The sequence below is a fragment of the Larus michahellis genome, chromosome 4, assembly GCF_964199755.1.
Source record: "Larus michahellis chromosome 4, bLarMic1.1, whole genome shotgun sequence".
In the NCBI taxonomy this organism is placed as follows: Eukaryota; Metazoa; Chordata; class Aves; order Charadriiformes; family Laridae; genus Larus; species Larus michahellis.
In genome coordinates this window covers 57133137-57157654 of record NC_133899.1, presented here as the reverse complement: position 1 = coordinate 57157654, position 24518 = coordinate 57133137, and positions in this window count along the sequence as shown.

Below are 24518 nucleotides of genomic sequence, written 5' to 3'. Positions count from 1 at the left end.
TACCTGTTTGAAGTGCTGGAGCTATTATAGTGGGTTTTCACAATAAACTTTTGCTTGATTCTTAGGCATCAGTAACATTTTCAGAAGACACTTAAGGGTTTTAAAACCCCATTTCCTTAGATTTTGTTCTTTTTCAGGGAGGGATTTAGGCTCTTTCACGTCTAACTGATTTTTAAAAAAATGAATTATGATCAAACCATTAGGCATTTGGGGAAAATATTTTGGGGAAAATGTTTTGCAGGAAATGAGACCCGTGGTCCAAATTGACGTGCCACTGAATTTCTAAGATGGTTTCAACTTTTAGCGTCAGCACCACCACATCTGCTGCTGAGAAGAGGAAACCTATTCCTGCCCTCCCCCTTTTTCCCACTGCATTACAAGAACACAGAGCTATCCAGTCCCCTAAGTGCATGTATTGCAGCTTGCTAACAGCTATTGCTGTAAACAAAGCAACAGGCATGCCATCAAATTGGATATAGGCCTTCATCAGGGCCTCCTCTGTCTTCTCTGGGAACGCCAGAGACGATTGCCAGCACAGCTCAGGAAATAAGCCTAGCAAAGCCTAAAGTTGCATGAATTCACAAAGCATCTTACAGGGGTAAATGAGGCATTGGAATATAAATAGAAAGTACAGAGTCAGTTCTAAACAAGTGCTTCTAAGGTCTTTGTGTGCTCTGATAGCTTCAGATATTTGACATAAATTAATTTTACTGTAGATACACCCACAGGCAGTGGTAGCAGTGTTGCTTCTTGGAACTTTTTTTCCTTATGATTTGAAAATTGTGGATAACACAGATTACATACTTTTCCTGTCTATCACTGTAAATATTCATGAGTTGACTGTATCTATTAAGAAATTATATAAAGTATACAGAGTATTACAATTACGTTACGAGGTGGTTTCAAAAGTATAAATGGGAATCTATCTTTTCTCTTCCACAGTCCGACAAGCAAATGGGAAAGTAGTTAGGACTAGCACAGGCATTTTATGAAGACTATGTAGCAAAAAGGTAAATGAGGAATTAATATGCATCGAGATCTTTCATTACTGACCTTGATAATGTGATTAAGCAGTCTGCCTTGAATGAACCTTTGTATATTCATTTATTACAGAATCTAACTTCGAATTCTATAGCAATAATTGAAGAGATTTCGGTAAAACAAAAGATGACTGGGAGATATCTTTTTTTTGGAGCCTGAAATGGTAGTTTCATTCTATCTATTTTCTATTATCTACCCATTTTCACGTATTTATACCTCCTAGATCATGCTGCAAAACAAATAGTACAAATGGTAGCAAAAATGGTATTTGCAGTTCAGCTGAAAGGAGTACATTACAAGAAATCACACAAAACCTTCTGAATTTTCCGGTCTCTAGAAACGAGACACAAATCAGAGAAATCTTTCAAACCGAGGGATGTTTCTGTTACCTATGTGTTAATGGGTTTCATACTTCTCCTTAGTGTTTGATCCTCATAAGGTTGAGTTGCACAATTTATCTATTTAGCTCTGTTTGCATAAAGAAATGTTTTTACCCCCAGAACTAGTAATCATCTGTGTTGATGTAATAGCAAAGGTGGCAGGTAATATATATGCTTATGTCTTTTTCCTTTTGGTGGAACAAACTCAGGAAACAAATAAAATCTATTATTTAACTTTAAATTTAGTTGCACTAAATTGAAACTGGACAACCATATGGGAGAAGATTGTAAACCTTTCTGTTGTATGGAAATCCTAGATCTTCATAGTCAAAAATAATGTTTCAAGACAAACCAAACAGAATCCTTTTCAATCCCTTTTTTTTCCTAAATTCCTGCTTACATTCTCAAATCTCAGAAGCTCATCCATCATTTTTGCCCCTGTCCCTCAGTTTAATTATTATTCCCAAATCTGGTTGGTTTTTTGTCTGTTTGTTTGTTTGTTTGTTTTACATTCTGAATGCAGTCATCCCTCTCTGATTTCCTTGATTCAGGTTCAGTGGATCCAACTTGATCATGTTATTCCTCTTTTTACATTCATCCTGTTTCTATTCTACCCAATCCAATTTTCCCCTGTGACATACTAGATGCACAGTGCTGAGGTCTGTGAAACGTAGTCATTCTCAGCTTACTTCTCCAGAAAAGCTGTCTCTCTCACAGATGACCCAAAATGAACTGTAATTCGTGACTGGAGTCCAGGGCTTATAATTTGAAAAGAAAATTCTACCTAACAATATTTTCCTGGGTATGAACTTTTAAATGTGAAATCTCTCACGTAAAGGGGTCTCATTTGAAAGGGATGGATTTTTCAATGAAGTGGGTTCTGGCTTGATTCACTGTTTTTGAACTGGCTCAAGCAATTCTAATTATAAGCTACGATCTAGAGCTGTGACTATTTGCCAGATATTTCGACCTTTATGAGCAAGACCCTTTAGGCTCACTTGGAAAAGCTTACAAACAAGGAAATTCAGTGCTGTTCACCCGCTGGGCTTGGGACAAAAAGCAACTATGAAAGCTGCCAATATTTCTATATTTGCTTGTTTCATCTGAGTGGGACCAGTGCAATGACACAGAAAAAGACTCTCTGAGCCCAGAGCGAAAATAACACACTTGAAGTGCTTAATGGGTTTCTTCTAAGAGATTTCTCCAGCAGCTTTAATAGAGCTGGGTGAACTGCTTGTATGAAAAGGACTTTAGCTGATGAATTTCAGTCTTTTTTTTTCCTTTTGTTTTTTTCTTCAGTGTCTGGATTGTTCACTGAGGGATTTGATTTTGTTTTCTGATTTGCGATTATTCACAAACCAGAGCTTCAATGGTGTATGCTCTGTATATTTCTGATTCGCTACTTCCACTATGAGGCCCTGGGCATTTACTGCATTATGGTGTCTGAGTAAAGCGAACGGGTGCCCACGCCAGAGCTGGGAGAAAAGGGAAGAGCACAGCACTATCTTATAAAAGAAAGTTTTAAAGACTTTGAGCACTTTGTCCTGTTCGGAGTTAGGTCAACAACATAGGAAATATTTTGCACCTCACATGTTTTAGAATATGTGAGTAAAACCTTGGAAAGCATTGTAATATTTTAGGAAGATACCACATTTTAAATGAATGCTCCTTCATAATCGGTGCAAACTTGTATATGCAAATGACCCAATGTCAGATCTTTGTCCAACTTATTTTGCCTTTGTGTAAAGCCTATGAGAATAGTATTCCCCCAACCGCGGCAACAAAGAATATAGTTACATTACCACAAATACATTGCATCATAATTGAATGCATCTCACTAATCCAGACTTTAATGAAGGCAATGAAATCATGCTCATTGGGTTCAGGTGCTTAGTGTTAGTTATTTGGCTCTGGACTTGAGGAACTCTCAGGGTGGAAGGGATTGAGGGTGGAAGGGATTCAAAATCAGCTTTCATGGAAAGAGACTAGCTAGAACCTTGGTTTAGTACCAATGACAGGAATGGAGGAATTAGATAAATTTTTTTCCTGGAGCAGAAAACGTGAAGTGAATTGTAGTTCTAGCTGCTCTTGGCGAGGGGTGGGAGGGAAGTGGGTCCAGACTTGACTCCAATGTGGGTCCTTTTCACTCAATGAAAGTCCTTTTCTAGTTTTTATAGAAATATAGAGATAAGTTGGTGAAACAGTCTCTGAGAGTTAGGCAAAATGTAATGTTCAAAGGTTAAATTGTTCTTCTTTGCATGAATATCAACCTCTCCACCCCCAAATGTATATTAAGTTGAAATTGTGGGAGGTTCTTTTGTTCTGACAGCCTTATAACTGAGATATATTTTCACCTGTCATGTAAATCAATAAAATATACAGTACTTAATACTTAAATGTTTCACTATTAGAATCATTTTCTGATCCCTCTGGATTAACACATTGTAAAATAGAACACTCAATTTTGTATGAATAAATTAAGTGTTTTGCAACTTACAGTAATGAGATAGTCGGTTCACAAAACTTTATAAACTAGTTCTGTGATACAGCAATGCAGATGTCCAGTTTAGAGGTTTGCCTTCCTGCCTTCCTTAATGAGATAAAGCTCCTCTTTACTCCACTGACAGCTCTATTTGAGTACGGACAGCAAATCTGATTAGTGTTTCTCCATTGTCTTTTTTTCGCCTCTTATAATTCATACGTTTTCCATCAACCTTTGTTTTTCTTTTTACTATAAACTCTTACGTTTCCATACATTTCATAGGGAATGTAGGATAGCCACATTGATTGCTTTGCTTCCTGAAAAGTTGCACAGAAATGCTTCCTCTTTACAGGACATAGTGGCAGGTCCTAAAGGTATCTTTCATGGACTAGCAGAGGAAAAGTTATAAAACGTAGTGGCAAAGATTTGGAAAACTATTTATAAACATAAATAAATATATTTATAAACAATTTATGAAAATACCACTGGAAACTAATCCCAAGCATACAAATGAGGAAGCTGTAGGGGCATGAGTAGAGCACATTTAATTCAGTTCCCTGAAGTCAAATTTATTTGTAGATGAAGGATCCTGCTTCTGCTCACTTCTTAAGCAACTGGAGTTATCCATGACACCCCCAAGAGGCGATCCCAGTGGAAGCAGCTGGAGTTAGGGTTGACCTCTGCTACTAACAAAGTAGCAGAGATGTGAAAATAGGGACTTCAGTATACACAAACAAGATGTAAACAGCTCACGTTGAGAAAGGCTTATTTATTGATCTATATCTAACTAAATTAGGATCAGGTAGAACTTTCTTGGGCAATCTAGCCATGCGGCTAATTATAATGTAAATGTAGCAGAAGTTAGGTAACAGTTAGAAAAATACTGAATGCAACCTTTCTGTAGCACAGCCGTCCACTTGTTTGTGTGTTGGCTAATTAATCCCAGCTTCTGTAACACAGTGATTAAGATGGGTTTAGAATGGGTTAGCTGTATGTTAGAAAAGATATCTGTAAATAAGAAGGTAAAATCATTGTTGTGTAGGGAATTATTACTGTGAAGCTACCCTCTTTAATATTTTTGAGGGAATGCCATGGTAACTGCATGGCAAATTGGAGTGAGAAATTCATAGATGTGGTAAGTTTATGTAGAGTAAAAAGACTTTCATTTTCAGTTCTCTTTTGGATTTTAATCATTTTATAGAGTAATATGCATTCTATTAATTTTAAATCTTAGCTGTAAACAAATGCTCAGCCAGTGACAGTGCCTCGGGACCGTCAGACCTGCAGTTTCATCTCTTTTGATTGGGTAGCTGATATACAACCGCAGACATTTTTGGCTTAGACATTTGTAGCCGTCTTTCCATTTGTCATGTTGACATACCACTCTGCCTCATACCGGACAAGATCTAGTCAAAAGCAGAATAATTTCTTTTTTCTTTTTTTTTTTTTTTGAGCATGCTTTCAAAAAAGAGAAGAATACTGGCTAACAATTATACAGTTTGGATCTGAGTTATATATGTAAGGAATTTTTTTCTAGCTTCTTTCTGCTCTCCTCTACTGGCTGCCCAATGTCGAAACAGGAGGTTCTCTTTTCTTTTGCAGTAATCATCTCTGACATGCTGTTGGCAACATTATCCTCCAGGTTCTTACTGTTGTCTTCTAGAAGACATTTTTCCCATGGGGGAGGAAAAAAACAATTCTGTCTTTAAACAAGGAATTAAAATAACAAAGCTAGAATTCAGTGCCTTGACTCTTGTGCACCTGTTAAAAGTAAAGATTTATTTTACCAGTGCACAGAGGACTGTTTAAAAGGGTTATGTATACTTAGCCTTTTATTTCCTTTAACATAGTGTTAGTAAGATCAAAACAGGGTTTTCTAATAGTGCTAGAAGGAGGAAAAATTGGGACACCATTGCTCAGTGTCCAGCAATATAATTCATGGTCCTTGTGATGATGTTGTCTGAAGCAATCCAGCATTAGTAGGGAGTGGCCCGAATAAACTAAAAGGTCTTAATTTTTTATTTTTTTTTTTAAACGGCAAATAGGGACGTGGGGCAGACAATCCTGTATTGTTTTTTTTTAAATAAACTTGGGAATCAGAATGCATGCTAGTACAAAGAAGGGACCAGTTGTCCAGGTAAAACTGTCTTTTTGCATTTTAATGCAAATGAATGAAAACAAATGGAAAGTACAGAAGCTTCTTTCGTCATAGATCAAATGATTATAGTCCAACTCAGAAATCACGTCTTAATGATTTCCTAGCACTGCTTAGTCTAATAGACCTGCACCTTTCAATACCAATGTAATTCTGATGATGGCAGAAAAATGATGAAACTGGTTTGCAAAGGCTTCATCCTCTGTTTCCTGCATCTGTCAAGGGTATGTTAGGTTTCCCTCAGGCAAGGCACTTTACCTGGCTAAGTATTTATACAACATCTGTCAAGTTTGGTTAAAATTTGGTCAAACAAAGTTAAAAATCAGACATAGTTAAGAGAAACAGACATTGATACAGAGGATAATCAGATCACCGTTTTTTCTTAAGGAAACAAGATTAAAACTCTAAAATTACAAACTGCTTCCATTTATGAGATAGACGAAAATGAGCGGCATGAGACTGTAGTAGATAAATACTGGTTCCACAGAAGCTGGGGGAAATATTGTTTCATGTTTTTAATATTGCTATAATCTAATCTTATTCCTCTACATTTTCTGCAAGCAAACCAGCCCTACTAAAACCAGAGGTTTTTCCTGTGTCGAGATCATAGGGTCCAACGCCCACAATACATTTGTGTTTGGTAGACAGGATTTCAGTTTCCCTATTGCATCATTGTGCTTTTGTGAACTTTGTGTGAAGAGTAGAGCTAAGGTGGCTATCAATATTCCTTCACACTTTGTTTGTGTCTTTCTACTGTAGTTGTATGTGCTTATTTACAAAATGTGTTGACAATACAGGGAAGAACAATGTATTTACAAAAAAATCACTAAGTAACATTAAAAAAAATTGTTCTGCAGAATTCTATTTATAGAGGATAAATGACTGTTTCTTACTTAGTGTTTATGATTAAATAAATATGCAGTATCCCAAACATATATATCTTAATGTTGCTATGTGCACACATGGTTATATCCGATAACAAATATTTTGCTCTACGAAAAGAAATCCAAAAAACCAACCCAGCTTGAAAGAAGTCAGATGGTCATCGTTTGTCAAAGTGCAGCCATTAACTCTTCTGACCAAACAGCTCCTCCCGTCTAGTCGCAAAGAACTGGGAATAATGAAATGGTCACCGGGCACCCCCTTTGCATCCGCCGTACTGCCCTTCTCACAGCAATACGCTGGTCAGACCTTGTTGCTGTCGTATCACAGCTATTCTCATTTTCAACTAAATGAGATGCAGATAAGTGTAAGTGTTTCACACTTTTAAATTTTCCAAGCTTCATGGACTTTTATCTATTCATATCAGAAACCTGATTATAGCCACTTTGCTTCTCTGAAGTTCTTTCTGAAGGCTGCAGGATAGAGACAGAAGTAAAAGAAGTAATCTATACCGGTGTCTGATGAAAATCAGATATAGAATTCCAGCATGTTAGGGCAACTCAGCCTAAGTTTTCTATTTAATTTTCTAGGAAACACTGTGGGTTTTGGGTATTCCCTTAAATGGTTCACCAATGAGAAACACTTTTAAATAGCACATAGTAAAAATTAAGTCCATGTAATTTTTTTACTATTGCAGATTTCATTATGAAACATCTCAAGATTAAATTTATTCCAATAATCATTACAATGATGAAAAAATTCCTTGCTTCAATAATTGATTTATGCTTCATTTAAATGTACGGAGTAGTTTCAATATCATTTCTTATTAGCTCTAATGACAAATTTTAAAATAGCAGGGCTCTGAAATAAAGATGAAAATTTGCCATACAAGTTATTACATTTAAATGGACTTAATATTTAATATTTAAAAAATCATTTGATGTAAATAGCCATCATGAATCACTGCAAATATGCTTAGATGTAATTAAACTTTTTCTTTACCCATATCTAGTTGCTTCATAATAAATTATTTTCTTTCTTCTTTTTATTTTTTTAGGATCTTCAAGAATTTGTACTGGAAAAGCCACAGTTTTCTTCTGACGTATCAGCAATGCTTATTCAGTTTTTCGTTATTGTAGTGGTCAAGAAATTACATGCCATGTCTTACATATTTGCTTGTATTATGTATACGCTATTATTTTATTCATAATGCTCGAATTATCTCCCTCTTTGGAAGTTATACGCATGCTGTACTAGGTATTCCACTATAAAGGAAAGACAAATAGAACATAAAGACGTCATTTGGCAGAAACCTGTGACACTTCTAAAATGTTTTGAAGTATAATGGCAGAAATATATGGCAGAGATTAAAAAAATATATAAAATCTCTCTTTGACTGGCCCCATTCTGTAATTTGTTTTCCCTTCGTATGAGATTTAAAGGGAAATGCTATCCAAGACAGGATCCTACAGGCATGGCCAGAAGGCAGCTCACTGTCTTCTGAGACACTTGACGTGGCTGCTGCATGTATTGACCACAGTACCCCCAGTTCAAGTCACAGCTGCTGTAATGCATAGGATGTCTATATGCTGATACGTACACAAACTATTCAAAATTTAGTTGCTTTTAGAAAGTAAATGTGCTTAATTCTAAACAGAAACGGCTTCATTAAATGCTTTGTGCTTAAAAAAATCTTAATGAAGAGCGGAAAAAAGTAAATGGGAAGTTGTACTGGAGTTCCACTGGGATCTGAAACCAGCTCTGCTCACTATAGATGATTTGGGAAAGGGGATGAATAATATGGTGGCAATTTTCCTCATGATACTAGGTCATTAGTAGTTAATATTAGTGCTGACTGAAGAACTGCAAAGCAAGTCCTAAGACTGGGTAATAAAATGGCAAATGAAATTCTGTGTCAGTAAATGTAAAATGATGTACCTGGGGAAAAAACAATCCTAACGTCACTAATAGCATTAATGGCCCCTCTCTGACCATTGCCACTCAAGAGCCAGATCTCAAGGTTATAATAGACAGTTATAACTCGAATATCAGCATCTCTGTGCTCAGGAGTGAAACTTAATATCAGGAATTTTTAGGAAGGACATGTATAACAAACCAGTGTAGAATAGGAGTGAATAGGAGAACAGGAGTGACTGTACGCTCCCACTCCCAGTACAAGCAATAGGGGCACCAAGTGAATGTAGCAGGTGGCACGTTCAGAATAAGCACAAGGGAACAACCATGTATTTTTTTGTACAATTTCTTTGACACCTGTCTTAGGCCACAGTCAGAAGCAGATACTGGCTACATAGACGGACCTATGATTTGACCCTGTGTCCCTGCTCTTACGTACCAGTGCTCATTTACAAACAGTATTAGGAATGCTTTGATATGACCTGTGATTTCTTCTTTTTTTTTCTTTTACAGTTTGAGAAGAACTTTATGTTATGCGAAATAAGTATTTGCTTCTAGTGAAAACAATGGGGTTTTGTTGTTTGGTTCCTTGTGCAATGGGTCTAACTTCATCAATAATATCAGCAGAAATTTACTCTTGGGATAATTTACTTTAGAGATATGTAGTTCAATAAGAAAGACAGAGCTTCTTTGAAAAATATGACTGATTAGCAGAGATGTAGACCACTTTCTTCCTAAAGAATTGTTTTGAAAATTATGTGTGGCTACTTTTACTCAGATACTGTCTGTCATGCTTCTATTTTTTTGCAGTGACTTCCACTTGCCATAACAACAGAAGTTTAACAAACAGTATTTATGTGCTGCAGGCACAGAAGTGTACATAAACATAAGAGAAAGTAACAGAATGCAGGTTGCCAATCACATCATTCAGTTCTCCCCAAAGCTTCCAGACAGTTTTACTTTGCTAAAAGTTTCTTTCTTTTGAACCTTTCTGAATTTTGGAGAATCTATATTTTCTGTGAGGGAAGTTAGTTGTTTTCCACATGGAAAACCCAACCGAAGAAAAATTCCTTCTCTTGAAAGAGCGTATGTAGTTTATTCCTATATGGCAAGTAACCGTTTTTGGTGTCTGTTAACACACTACAGAGTTGCACTGCTTTAAGAAAAAAGAAAAAGTTAAAGCCAATTTTAACGGTTTAATATTCCTGATTCCAGGGCATTGAAGTAAGTGGATTCGAGAATGGGCTGGAGAATTGCATACGTGAATACATCTGTCAAGCTAGCTAGTTATAAAATATTTGCACCTTTTTCAAAAAGGTTGCATCAGCACAAGCAGCATACATATTCTGCCTTGAGCATTTGCTTCTCAGGAACACAGAAAGAGAAGCTGGAGATGTGAGGGAGTTTAGCCATAAGAAATAAGCATTTCAAAATTCCCTTTATGTAGATGAGAAGTATTTCTGGTCTGGCAGCACGCTACCAAAAACTAACAAATGGAAGATAATCATGGGCGAAACACAAGAAGAAAGTCAACCTAAGATAAAGTGATATAAACTGACAAGAAGCACAGGGGAACAGTAATGTGTATTGGAGAAAGGCATATATTAAAGCACATATGATAAATTCTGGAAAAACATGAAATGATATACCTATTGCAGGGAATTATTAAAAACCAGTCACCTCAAAATACAGGCTAAATTCGTCCACGTCCTAAGCTGGCTTTTATACTTCAGTCTTTAAAAAATACAGTATTGCATTTATGTTGAATTTGTATATGTGTCCATGATTTTGCCCATAACTTTGCTAACGTAATTTTTCACATTTAAGCATTAATTTGAAGTTAGCACTAAACTATTATTCCAAAGTAAGCGCTCCAAATATACTTTCCTTTCAAAACCGAGTCTTAAATGTACGTATATGCTGCATATCTAACTGAACAAACTAAAACCTTTTGTCACTTTCTAAGTTTCTGATTTCTGGTTATAATTATCGTATGTTCACCTAATTGCCCTAATAATAATCTTTGACAATTATATTATGTTAAGTTTGCAAAACACAGTCATCTGAGCTTTATACAGAAATAACATGGAATTTATGGTTTCTTGTGATTTTGGAGCAGAAACAGCTAAATCTCTCTGATTTAAGTCTATTTCACCCTTTTTTTCTTTTAAAAGGAAAGGAAAATGAAATACAGTGGAATGTTTGTGTTGAACCTGAGCACTGACACAAAATTTAAACAAGCCAGCATATGAACTTTGAGATTATCCATATAAATAATAGAATGTTAAATTAAAGCAAGGGCTAAAAAATATGCTAACTTATAAATTAAGTTGATCATTTAAGGTTCACTATGCCTGAGCATAGAGAAGTTTAGCAGCATATGGTAAGGTAATCATTTTATGCCTTATATTTTATTAAGATGGTGTAACAGTTAAAACATATTTCAAACGCAATATATATTTTTGGCATGATAAAATAATTTCAAAGATGTCAACTTGAATCACACAACAGCGATTATTTACTAATGTAAGATAGAGTCACTTTGATTCTAATAAGAAAATGCCTGGCCTGAAGTCACACCTTCATATGCATCTAACGGTGCTCTCATTTTATCATATTTTAAAAATCCACACCTCATATTTTCTGTTTCCTTATATGGATGGTGCTAATGACACACATAGTAAACCTTCTATTAGCTTTGTACTTCAATAGGATTTGTTTAATTTCAGCTGTCAAACAATGCGGAGGAAAAAAAATCCACTTTTTTGATAACCCCAGGATTTAAAATGCATTATCAGTATGACAGCAGTAAATGTTTTCCCAACAATCTTATTTATGGGCCGCGTTCTTTCTTGGTGTATATACAAATCTGAGCAGCACGTGAAATCCTTCATTTGTTTGCCATAAATTGTGCATGTTACTGGTGTAAGATTTATGATGCAAGAGTGGTTGAACAACCCAGCGTTGGCACCATCGATACGCAGGGTTTTACCTCCAGCTCCCGTACTCAGATCTGACTGGAGCCAGGGCTGAGAGGCATTACCAGCTGAGGCCTGTCCAGTCACCAGTTCTGTGCAAAATGTATATGCTACTCCACCTCCTAACGGCGAGGTACTTCAAATGTGTTCTATGCGAGCACGTAAAGCCAGCAATGAGAACCGACTTCTCATCCCTTGAATGGATGACTTAAGTTCTCCTCTAAGGACTGAGCAATACAGGAAGCCGCTGTTGCTGTTTGAGGATGGAAAAGCTGCTCTTTCCACCGGAGCGTCCATCAGGCACTTCGCTACCAACAGTTTTTTCATATCCATATAAAGGTACTTAGCTTTTCCTACAAAGAGGAAATTTCTGTGAAATTTAGTCACGGAAATGTGCCCATTCTCTCCTATTCAGCTCTGCTGAACAGAGAACTTTGTGCAACCTCTGACTGCATATCAATTCTGAACAAATATCATCTATTTTTTAGCATAAGCATAATGTACAAAAATAATATTTTAGTACTCCCGATTTGCCTTTTTAATATTACATTATATTTCTTCTTATGGTATTTATAAAATCCTCACCATGATGGTGCCCAAGAATCTGGTATGACGCTAATATCACATAATAAATGTAATCATATTTTTTTTAAAATTTGAAAAATTATTTCACAATGCTATATTACCAAAATCAGACAGTGTAACACCCATGCTTGTTACGATTTTACCACAGCAATGTGCTAATATTGGAGGATTGCGAGATTTTATTCTAAATAGTAAAGTCCATCTGTCTTTACCGTACGAAGATATTCAATGGTGAGAAAACGAGTTTTTTTTCCAACTGCATATGCCTGGTTCAGAAGAGGCTACAAAAACATTTTGAATGCATCCTCGGATCCATTAGAGTAACTGCGTGCTTGTAAAAACATTTTCTAGGCTTTCCTTTACGGACATGAAGAAATTGTAGATACGTGTCAGTAGTTCTGCAGCTTTGTAAAGGATCGATACAGTTTCTGATGCAGGACCTGGCCCTAAAGGCAGCTCTCAAGTACAAATCCCCAACTGCACTACGGAGCCTTTCTGCATAAAAGGCTGTACATTGTTACTCGTAGAGTGGCTACGCTCACGTCTGCTTTAAGCTATAGAAAAGCCCATCAGGAGCCAGGATCCCTCCCAGAGTAGCAATATGAGTTTTACAAAGTACTTTTGTACTTCGTATTCATTTCATCTTTATCTTTGTACTTTTTGTATTCATTTCATATTTAACTTTAAATACACCCCTAAATCCCTCTGAATCAAGTTTGTTTTGAATAGAAATGGATTCAAACATGAAGTTCGATGTTTTCCTGAGGTGGTAGGCATACGTTTCCAAACATTTTCTGAACCATGTTACTTTTAACCGTTTTAACGTTCAGTTTAACAGAAATGCTGACTCCTATGGGGTAAGCAAACGCACAGTGCATTGGATACAATTATTTGAAATTCCAGGCTGGGAAAAGCGGTGGCTGCTCCAGCGTGTCAATCGGAAGCGCCGAGGCTGCTCTGCTGGGACGGCTCCACTGTCACCGCCGGGAATGGCCCGTTCCTTGGGATCTTCGGCTTTGTGTCTGCTCGGCTGTATTGAAAAATCATACCTCCAGCCTTCACTGTGTTTGAAGAAGCTGTCTATTTCTACTTCTATAGGCTTCTGATTGACTGCTACCGAAGAGAAGCAAACAGGGCAGCTGTCACTCTGTCCTGAATTTGGACTAATAATGTGTATTGTACAAAGACACTGCAGACGTTGTGAAGTTATACCCCACGCAACCTTCCCCTTGTTTTCATCTGCATTTTCTCTTTCTGACCGAAACGCAAACTAGCCTTTTCAAGCTCATGAAAAAATGTGGAAAATATATATATAATATTTTTCCTTGCACTTGAAAAATGTGTTCTAAAGGTTGGTTTCATCATGTAGATTTAATAATTCTGGATAGAAGAGCATGCTCATGACAGGTCTGTATTTTCTTGGACATATTGCATTTGATTCTGAGTGCGGTTTTCAGCTTTTTTAAATGGATTTTTGTGGGGTTTGAGCGTTTGTTTTTCATTATGTTAAACATAGAGCATCCATATGTTGCTTTCCTTTGGAATCTTTAAGAAAACATACAGTCATTTAAATCTGGGCTATTTTATCCCTGCAGTCATAAAATTTCTGTAGAAGACGACTTCTGCCTTATACGATATATTTTTCTCCCTCGGTTGTTGCAAATGTGTGCTCTAATTCCTTTTCTTCATTATACTTTGTATGACAGAGTTGCTGCAGGTAAGTAAACGTGCACAGGATATGAAGCTGAGCCTTAACTCCTGTGGTACGGTCCATAACTCAAAATCTTGACCAAGGTGCTCCAGTCATATCCCTGGTTCATGACCTTCGGGTTAGTAGAGCACAATAGGAAGTGTAATAGCTGGCTTCCATGCTGTAATCTTTATTGTAAGAATAATACATGAGATCTTACACGCTTCTATCAGTTGCAAATGTTCTTGTAGCTCATTGTACAATATGTCAGATGAAATGGATTTCATGATCTTTTGTATAATGCATATGTTCCAATAGTAATTTCAAACCTAATTTATTTCCTTAGAAATTCATTCATCTTTTGGGTGCCATTTTTAACCATCTTAATTTTCTATTATACAAGCACAGGGGGCAAATTCTTTACTTACATATACATGTCCCACTCCCATTGGATTTTCTATAAGATTTACAGTATCTAAGGGGAAAATTTAGCTTAGGAGTATTTTTATTTCATCACTATCATACAAGCCCTTTTTCTGTTTAAAACCTAGTAGTTATTTGGCACTTGTGTTTCATTTCGGTCGTGTTGCTATAACTAGAAATGCTTTTAAAGATATCATTTTTTCCAGATAATGCACCTCTGTAAATGCCAAAGTTGACTTTGTGTCTTTCAAAATACATGTATAAGTTATCGGGAGTTTTATCATTAGCTGCGAGTGTGTCACTGAAAATAGTTACTGCATTCTTCCTTTTTTTTTACTGTAGTGGTTGTTGTCGGATGATGGGTGTAGAAAGTGAGGAAAAAAGAACCTGACACATTTCATTGGCTGCAAATTCCAAAGAGCTCCTAAAACCATGGGCACAGTTGTTCTTACAGTTTTTCTTTTAATAAGAAGAATAAGAGAATAGGGGATTAAGGTAGCCAAAAGAGCTTTTAAAAAGTATATTTCATAGGGGAGAGTGGCATCCTGGCAAGAACAAACATATTAAGCTGCAGGGCATTGTTAAATAGAATAAATTCTTTGGCCAAGGGCAATGTAGAAAATGACAGTGCCGGAAATTCCTTTTCTCCCTTGGAAGAGAAGGGTTTTTTTTCAGAGAGCAATATAATTGGCAAGTTTAAATACCTCTTACATACAGTTGGATCGGTTTATCCATTTGTTCTGGAAACTGCATGGTAATGTTTCAGTCTCAGCCCTCTCTCTTATTATGGAAGTGCAGGCTGAGTATGTCTCTAAGGTTTAACAGTTACAGTGAAGTCGCCTTCCCGTAGACTATGAATTAGTGTCTGTAATTCATATCTACAGTTTTATGCTCTACATTCTCCTCTATAATATTCTAGTTCTTTTACTTGTCAATATGGTATATGAAAGTCCACCCAAGATGTGGCATAATTACCTCTAGAAATCTGTTTGGGTGGTAAAGTGAAAAGAAATAATTTTAAAAATCAATGAAATAATTAAGGAGGTGGGTTTTTTTTTAACTCTAAGGTGTAATGAAACCGATAACTTGGCTACTGAAGAATAGTTTTCTGTATCTCTCTGGAAACTTCAATGAATGCTAGAGAGTTCTTAAAAAATAATACCTAATTCAGCATTTTAGAAGGGTACATAGGTTAAATAAACCCGACACAATAAAGCAGGCATGAAAAAAACATGTTAAGAAATAATTTTTGCCCAGATCTCTAGGAGGAAAAATTGTACAAAGTGTGAAAATAAAAGTCCAAAACACATCTAAAGAGCAGTATAGCCTATAATAAAGCGTGAGTGATGCCCGCGAGCACCAGCTTATGAAAGCATCGGTTCCCCAGCCCATTGGTTTCTCTTTCACATAAATACACAAATAATTTATTTAATCTCAGACTTAAAATATTTTATACTTCAAAATATTGCTTCACGGGAAGTCTGTCCGAGAGGATGGTGACATTGCTCAGCAAGTGTCAGCACTGGTGCCTGACCCACAGGTACCTATCAGAAGGCTTACTGGATGTAGATGGCAAGTAATAGATGCCAGCTGCAAGAGTTTTTACACAGACGCCGGTAGTCAGTCTGGGGGACGTTATCGATGGCACAGCCCTACAAATCACTATGCCTGGTAGAGACAAATGAGGGGACCAATCGTTGGTATGCTCCATGACATACATATATGGGAAAATGGTCAGGAACATGGGGGGAAGAATGAAATATACAGAAGCAGGTTTGTTTCTAGTGCAGTGCTTAAGTGCTATGTAAATTTTAGTATTCCTGCCTTGATGCTATAATAATGGGCTAGACTTCTTTTGGTAAACTGCGTTAGTGTCTCTTCACACAGTTTCCTGGTAAAGAAATCAATGCAATTTAAGAAGGCTCAGAATTATTTTTCTTTTCCTTGTTTTAGCACTTGTTAATAATACCTAGAATCCTGGAAAACATCACAAGTCTTGTATACACCATAATCATTTACTTCATCTCGTGAGGTGAATGCATTTTCAGCTATCCTTGTCTTTTCAGCGTCTGAAGATGTGAAGGAGCATATGATAGTACTGTTCATTTGTTCATATTTTTCACAGTTTAGGTAAATTGAAACTATATCTTGAGTCTTAGCATAGTCAATCAGAGAGTGAACTGTGACAGGTTTTTTTCCCAACTGGACACTTTGTGCAGCTCTGCAGTCTTCTATTTTGTATTAGCAGAGTCTGAACAGATTATTTGGATGTATGACTACAGTTAACTGCTCCATCCTTGAGTCTCTACTCCGTGATCAATGTTCTGTGTATTTGCGAGTGGGGAGCTCTGCTACACGGAGTCTTCTTAGGTTTAACAAGTACGCAGCTAAATTCAGCGTCCCGCTGATGTGAATTTCTCTTTGCCTCTAACAGTTACCAATGTCTCTTGAACCTTTGTAGCGTTTGGACTCAAAGGACACAGGAAAACATCCTGTTCAGTTTGCTTGAATTCTGCTCACACATGCACATTTATAAGGAGCAAGGAAGGAAGGACAACTTCCATTATATATACATGAAGTGTTTCGGTTTGCCAATATGTTTTGGAATATTTCCCAAACTGGAAATCTCAGTGTTCACCACCATCCTGAAATAAAATAAGGAATTATTTTGACAATTTCACTGCTGCCTAGTATAAGTGCCTGTCATTGGTGTTACTATTACAGATCACAGATTAAGCTGTTCTCTGCATATACCTAAAAAAGCACAACAAACGGTGGTAAATGAAAATTGTGATGTCCCTTTATAAAAACACATGATACCCAGGGGAAAAAAAAAAACCAACCCACCCACCCACTTCCCCCACACCCCCCAAGCACCGTTCCACACATTTAAAACTCAGAATCCCATTTAGGCAGAAAATTAAAAAAAAAAAAAGCAAGATGTAATCTTAAACATTACCTCTCCGGAGCTAAGTTTTTGAAAACGACCAGTGTAATTCAGTGATTCACATACACGGTTACCTATATCGATAAGGTAAAACTGTTAGAATGTGATGTTGTAGGCAATGAATGGGGCTTTGTCAAATTTATCTTTTTCCAACAAAGCTGTTCGGCTGGCTGTGCCTGCCCGTGTATAAAATACTGCTACCGTCAAAGCCATGGCGTTGGATTATATTCAATTTTTGTTTTACTTTTCAGTGCATCTGCATGGCATAATTGGGCAGCACTCTTTCGCTGTGCCTCACGTTCCTCTTCCTGATGGCAATGGTTCATCACCAGCTGCTGCACAGCGACAATTGCCTTCCTCTCAGCACTGTTTACTTTTGATTCTTCCTGAATGTGGTACATTTTGTTTTACGTCGTGTCACTGTTGTTATACTTACATAATGTACTTAAGTATTGTTTAGATTGACACAGCGTTAGTACGAAAATTGAGAATAAAATGTCATTATTGGCAAGAACAGCTGTTTTCGAGCACATCGTTTTCTGAGCTTCAGTTTATTAATCAGGCTAAGCGGGAGTTTTGTACAAATGGTAGTATTTTTTCTTGAAGTAGTCTATGGACTTTAGATTTCCATCATAACAGAACTGAATAGTATAATGTAGCAGAAATGTTTGATGTGATTAAAAACTGTTTATTCTGGGTTCTTAATTGATTTAATTGTAACATCTAGAGGGCTGCAATTTTGAAAAGTTTCAGCCCTGATTGCCTATTATTCACATGACAACACTGAAATAAACTGACACTATAGTAAATGAAAACATAACAAATAACCCCGGTGGTTCAATAACATTTTGAAAGAAAATCAGTAGATGTTCTGCAGAAATCACCTACAGGAACAGCAGGAAGAAAAGCCCATGTTTTAAATCAGCTTTTGTAAAAACCTGCTAAAAACTGACTATCGCAGAAACTATCATAATGTTACTCATCCAGTAAAGCTGTTTTGATTGTCTTCTATAGTATTAAATAATACCTGTTGTGAAGTGCAATCAAACATTACGAAAACATTAGGAAAAAAAACCCCTATTATCTACACTGAAACAAAAAGGCTGCATATCCCTACCTCTCCTCAGCCTTTACTACCCTCCATGTAATATTCAAATGTAAAATTCATCAGATTCATTGGGAATCTAGGAGTGCTTAGATTCTGAACCTGCAAAAGTTTCATTCGGTCCTTGAGCCCACACAAAGCCTGGGTGGCTTTAATTGGCTTTGCACAATATCTGGAAGCTCTTGTTACAAACTGGGTTTATAGAATAGGAAAGCCCTGGATACAGTATGTTTCAACGCTGCTTCATTAATTGTATTATGCACAGTATGCCTCTATTAATTCCTGTAAAGTGAAAAACAAAAATGAGAATCAAATTATTAAAAATACAAATGACGATTATTTACCAGCCTTGTTCCTCTGAGAATAAAAATTTAATTTTACGTGTTTCACATATTACTATGAATATTTGCGTTGTGTTTTAAGTTACTGGACTGACGTATCTTGCAAGTAATTTTCTTTTCCTTGGTAGGCATTGATTGTGTGCTCTACATTTTGTAATGAAATAGTAGGAAAAAGTTATAATAGCTCATCTTTTGGTGTTCTATTATATACATTTCTGTTTACACATGAAGGACCTAAATTTAAATTCTGAAATTCAAACTTTCAAATTTAAGCCGTTAGGTAATATCCTTTCCCTCCTCTGTTGTTTCACTGATGTAATTGTAATAAGCTTTTTGTGTGTAATTAGGCTTTATGTAATTGCACTGTAATATCTATAAAGCCCAGTAAACTCCATTAGCACATTATGGTGGGACAGGCCTTAAACTTGCATAGTTATTGATTTTACATAGTTCCGTGGTGCTTTATCTGCACTTGTAAAGGTCACATAAAAGCTTTATACGCTTTGCTTATACTAATCTTTTTTTTTCCCCCAATTTTATTGACTTACAATCAATTCTGGTTTTCACCAGTGGTTATAATCAGATTAGCATTTTTTGGAGTTCTGTAGATGGCTATGACTTGATCTTTGAGAATGTGTGGGTTTCTTCAACATTACTGCTTGTAGTCAACCTAATCTTCAAAGAGAAAATAATTTTGCAAACTGCTTCTAATTGACATTACGAGGTGGTGTGTTAGATTTGACTAATTCAGTTAAATATTTACTAGAAAAAAAATGCTTCACAGATGACACTGGATTAAACATTTGTGGTTGTTTCATCACTGTTAAATGATTTGTGTAGCTGTTTCGTTGAACAGGTCTAATTCTTTCTCTCTTTGGAACATGAACTTAAACATTTAGAGCAGTGCTGTTCTTTCATTGAGAGGTATTTCATAATCTTTCTTGGCAAAAAATGAGCCATTAGATTTCCATATCACCCAAAAAGGAGTCAAAATATATCTCTAAACAGACTTCCTCTGTACATAAGAAATATAACTTTTGAAAATTTAGTATTTATTTTCTAATATTTGGTGCTGTGCTTTAAAGTATTCAGGAGTTAAAAGGAAAGGCAGAAAATTGTCAAGAAAATTGAGACTAAAGCTACTCTGCTTTATTTCTGTACTGATTATTCTGAAAGGGAAGTGTTGCTGGAACAGTAACATTACAAAGGGAAGGGCAATTGGTCAAAAAAATGGGAGCACAAAAATGTGCGTTGAAGTGAAAGTGGCACATTACTACGTATACTCTGCAGTCTCAAATCACAAATGAGAGATTACAATATATAGGAAGAAATATAACAGAAAGTAAGATTTTAAGAATTCCTTTGAAAATTTGACCTTTAGTACTGTAAAACCTGTATGACTAATTTTGAACTAATCTTATTTTGGTTTTGAGAGCCTCTGAATCGTTTAAAACATAATATCCTATTATGTCAGTATGCATTCAGCTATTTGTTGCCAAGAACATAAAACATATTTACTTTAGCACTCCTGAATAAAGGTTAAGTAGATCTTATGGAGCTTTTGAACACTTGAAAATGTTCAGAAATAGAGGGATCCATTGTTGTATAGTATAAGAGAATAAGAGATGGTCTAATTGAATATGATCCTATCCTGTGGACATTTCTTTGCATGCTGTATGGAAAACTTACTACAGACGACCTGTTACAAGTCTCTGATTACCATCTTACCCCTTTTTTTTTATTTTTGTACCAGGTCTTTTTGTAAGATCACCTGCTCATTTGGACTGTTTATTAAATTATGTAATGAAGGGCTCACGCCATAAAGAAGAAAATATCCCGTCCTCCAGTAGGAGAATTATAGGCCACCAGAATGCCTTGCTTTACAAAAAGTACCTGTCACATGGTATTTGTAACTACCCTTTGAGCAATCCTTCTCAGCTGGTCATTGCCATCACCAGAATCTGACAATGAAGTTGGTATCTGGACTGGCGCTCACAGCACAGAAACTATAAGGAACTGATGTCGGAGTTGCTTCTTCTTCAGGATTTGTGGCCTTTCCTGGTAGCGCTATGCCTGACCCAAACCTGCATAGGTATTTTTTACTGCCTCAGCTCTTTCTTGAAGAACTGAGACTTCAATCTCTCTGTGTAAAGTTTCCTGTGCCTTCTGACCATGATGGTTAATTTTGACCTCTTCAGATGTGACAGAATTTTTTTTTTCTTGTTAGAAACAAAAGATTTGTGGCAGAAACAGAAGACAATCAGAATGGCCTAGAAGTACGAGCATGCTTTTCCTTCGCTAAGTACACTGCACTGTGCTTACTGTTGCATACAAAGGGAAAGTGAATTATTACACTGAGACTCAAGCAAGCTACCTAATCATAGATGTGGTCTAGAGTAGCCTTTGGGGTGTCATTTACATTCTTCTAGGAAGTTCCACAATAATCTAAACAGGTGGTAATAAGTCTTACTAAATGACATTTAGATAGTGTCGTAAAAGAATAACATATGGTTAAACTGGCCTCGTAGGTCTATGTGGCGGTGACCCTACTTCCTAGCCTGTCTGCAGGATCAGAAAGTGAACCGGTGCTCTTCAGAAAAGGGGATGGAAGGCAGTTGTTTTCTGGGAGGATACTTCGAGTGGGAGCTGTTTCTGAGTATGACAGGGTTTGTACCATATCAAGAGTGATTTAAGTGATGCTGGGCGCAAGTGCTCTACAGGCTATTGAAAAAAAAAATCTTGAGATCTTCCTGGATCATGGAGAAGAAGACACAGGGCTAGAGGAAACACAGAGCTAAAGGGACATTCAGAAATGTTAACAGATGTGACCTTTTATTTAAGATATTTTAAAGTAGGGAGAAATCTTTTAGGACTCTGTTGCCTGAAGAGGCATGGAACAGAAATATACCTTTTTGTATTCTCTGTATATTGTGTCAAAGTAATATTTGAATTAATCTTCAATTTATTTTTTCCAGAGTGACTGGCAAGAAATTTTGGCCGAGATTAAAAGGAGTAACAATGAAGGAGTTATTTGATCATTTAAAATTGGCACAAACAGCATTTGGATGTCATTTTGCCAGAAAGTTGTAGTAACTAGAAAGTTGTCTAACTAGAAATGCAGTACAACTGAAAAAGGGGACAGTAATTGCTTGTTATCAGTGAAATAAGGTGAACATTTTAATCTTTATTGGTGTTTTCCTGTTCATATGATTTGCAACAGTATGGGAATGACACTGGCACTGCTAATACTAAAAATTTAGACTTGCAGAATTTTTTTACTATGTTTTATCCTCCACCTACACACCGAAGTTCAGACACTTGCTATTAAGTTCCTTGTTCTACCTAAAAGATTGATTTCATACACTGCTAATGAGATGGCCCTCAGGAAAGATGGGGAACCCGAGCCTTCTTCACGTACAATAAAATAAATTTGTGCAAGATCTGCCAAAGCTTGGGAAACTAACAAATATGGAATAAATTCAACATTATTAGACACTATTTTAAAATAGTTGCATTTTGGACATGAGATAGCTTATTTGGCTTGCTAGAAGTTATCCACCCCCTATTGTATCAGAATTTAGAGAGAATCTTCAAAGTTGTCCTTTTCCCCCCACCCAAATGACAAGGATTTACAGTGACAGGATAGTTCAGCGATTTGGGCATAAAAGATTTGATTCACTGTCTCCTTTACAGAGGTGCTCCCTTCCTTCTCTGGGAAGCTGGTATATAGTATTTCTCCCTTTCACATGAAATAAGCACTTTTTGTATTGTGGAATGCTACGGCACCAGTTGCTATAAATACATATGCACATATACGTTAGAGATGCTATACTCAGAGTAACTAACATTTCCTGATTTTTCAGAGCAAGATTCTCAAGCTGGAGACTGAGTGAACTGAACATTTCAGTGTATAAACACTAAAGAGAACTGGGAGAAATTCTAGGGTCATTGATTAAGGACAAAATAGGAGAACACTTGGACAGGTGCAGACTGGTCAAAGACAACCAGGACATTTATAAAAGGGAAGCCATGCTTGTCAAATGCTATTAACTTGTTTGAGGAGGTGACAATGAGAGCTGACAGGGGTGAAGCAACAAACATAATCTGCTTGGACATCAAGATTGCTTTTGATACTGGTACGCTGAAGACCAGATACAGGGTTAGTAAGCATCCAATGATAAAGTGACTGATAGAATGTCTCTAAAATCTCTTAGACTCAATCCTGTTGACGTACCACAGCAAAACATGTGGGAAGATGTACAAAAGTGATAGATATAAATGAATTTGGTAGGGATTTTTCACACTAAGAAGGAGGATGACTGAATCAGAAAGATTGTGAAGGCAGGAGAGAGAAAAAGCAGAGGGTTGGGAGAGGAAAAGAACTGACCCTTTCATATATTTTGTAAGAGAGAAGGCTATGAAGATTAGTTTATGGAAGATTACAGTAGAAGAGATGAGCATAGAGACACCTTACACATCCCTCAATACCTGTTTATATCTGCGCTTAACTTTGTTACAGACAGGAAGTGGTTGCTGGGGGGAGCAGATGATTTTAAGTACATGCTGGATGTCTGCTGGGAGCAAGACTCCTAAGACCTTCTTGTTGAAAAGGGCAAAATTGAGGGTTTATTCCTACCTAAACCAGACTTAATTATTAAATATTAAGCAGTCCTTTGCTCGATACTTTCTTGTTGTTCCTTTTAATGGAGAATAGAAATAGAAGTGTAAAGGATTCTTGACTTCAGCTTTCAGTACAGTCATTTCTCTGGACGTCTTCACGTTCTATTTTTCACAGCAGTCTTTGCCTTTCATCACTTTCCATTTGCTAAGGGAAGTAGCTGGAGTATTTAACAAACAGGTAACAGCTATAATAGATCTCAGCTGCAAAAAATCTAGGGAAGTTACTTTTTGAGGCAGAATTCGTAGTTGGAGTGGATAACTATATGGAAAACCTGAGGTAATAATCAAACAATACATGCTATGAGATCTTCCCATTCTTCATTTCCAGAACGCTGCATGACGTTACAGTATGTCTTTTAGATTTTAGATAATTGGTGCAGAGACAAAGATATTCCATTGTGAAAAGTGGAAGCATAGATTACTGGTGTGGAATAGTCATGCCAGGAAAAAAAAAGAAAAAGAAAAAAGAAAAAAAGCATCTAATCAGTAGGCCTAAATCTTGACTGATAAGCTATTTTGGGGGGTTTTTGCTAGGCATTGTAGAATACCTCTCAAATTTTTTGACAAAATATGTTTCATATCCTGTTTTAAAATTTAAAAACAAAAAGAAAAGGTTTTGAAACATATCCTCTAAATGAATTCATTCATTTTATTGTTTGTACATTTAAAAGCTTGCGTTTTGGGCCAAAATGGTGGTCTGATTGTTGTCATTTAATTCAGTAAACAGAGGCAGAGAATACTGATCAGAAAGATGGACCCTAAGTAAGAAACAGGAACAGTCCTTTGCACTTGGAGAAACAGCACTACAGGTACAGCTCCTGTTTTGCACAGAAATGCAGTGGATCAAGAATGTAGAAACACTGTGAAGCTCAGATGTAGGATGGTGGTGTGTCAACTCTCCAAGAGAGGGCTGAG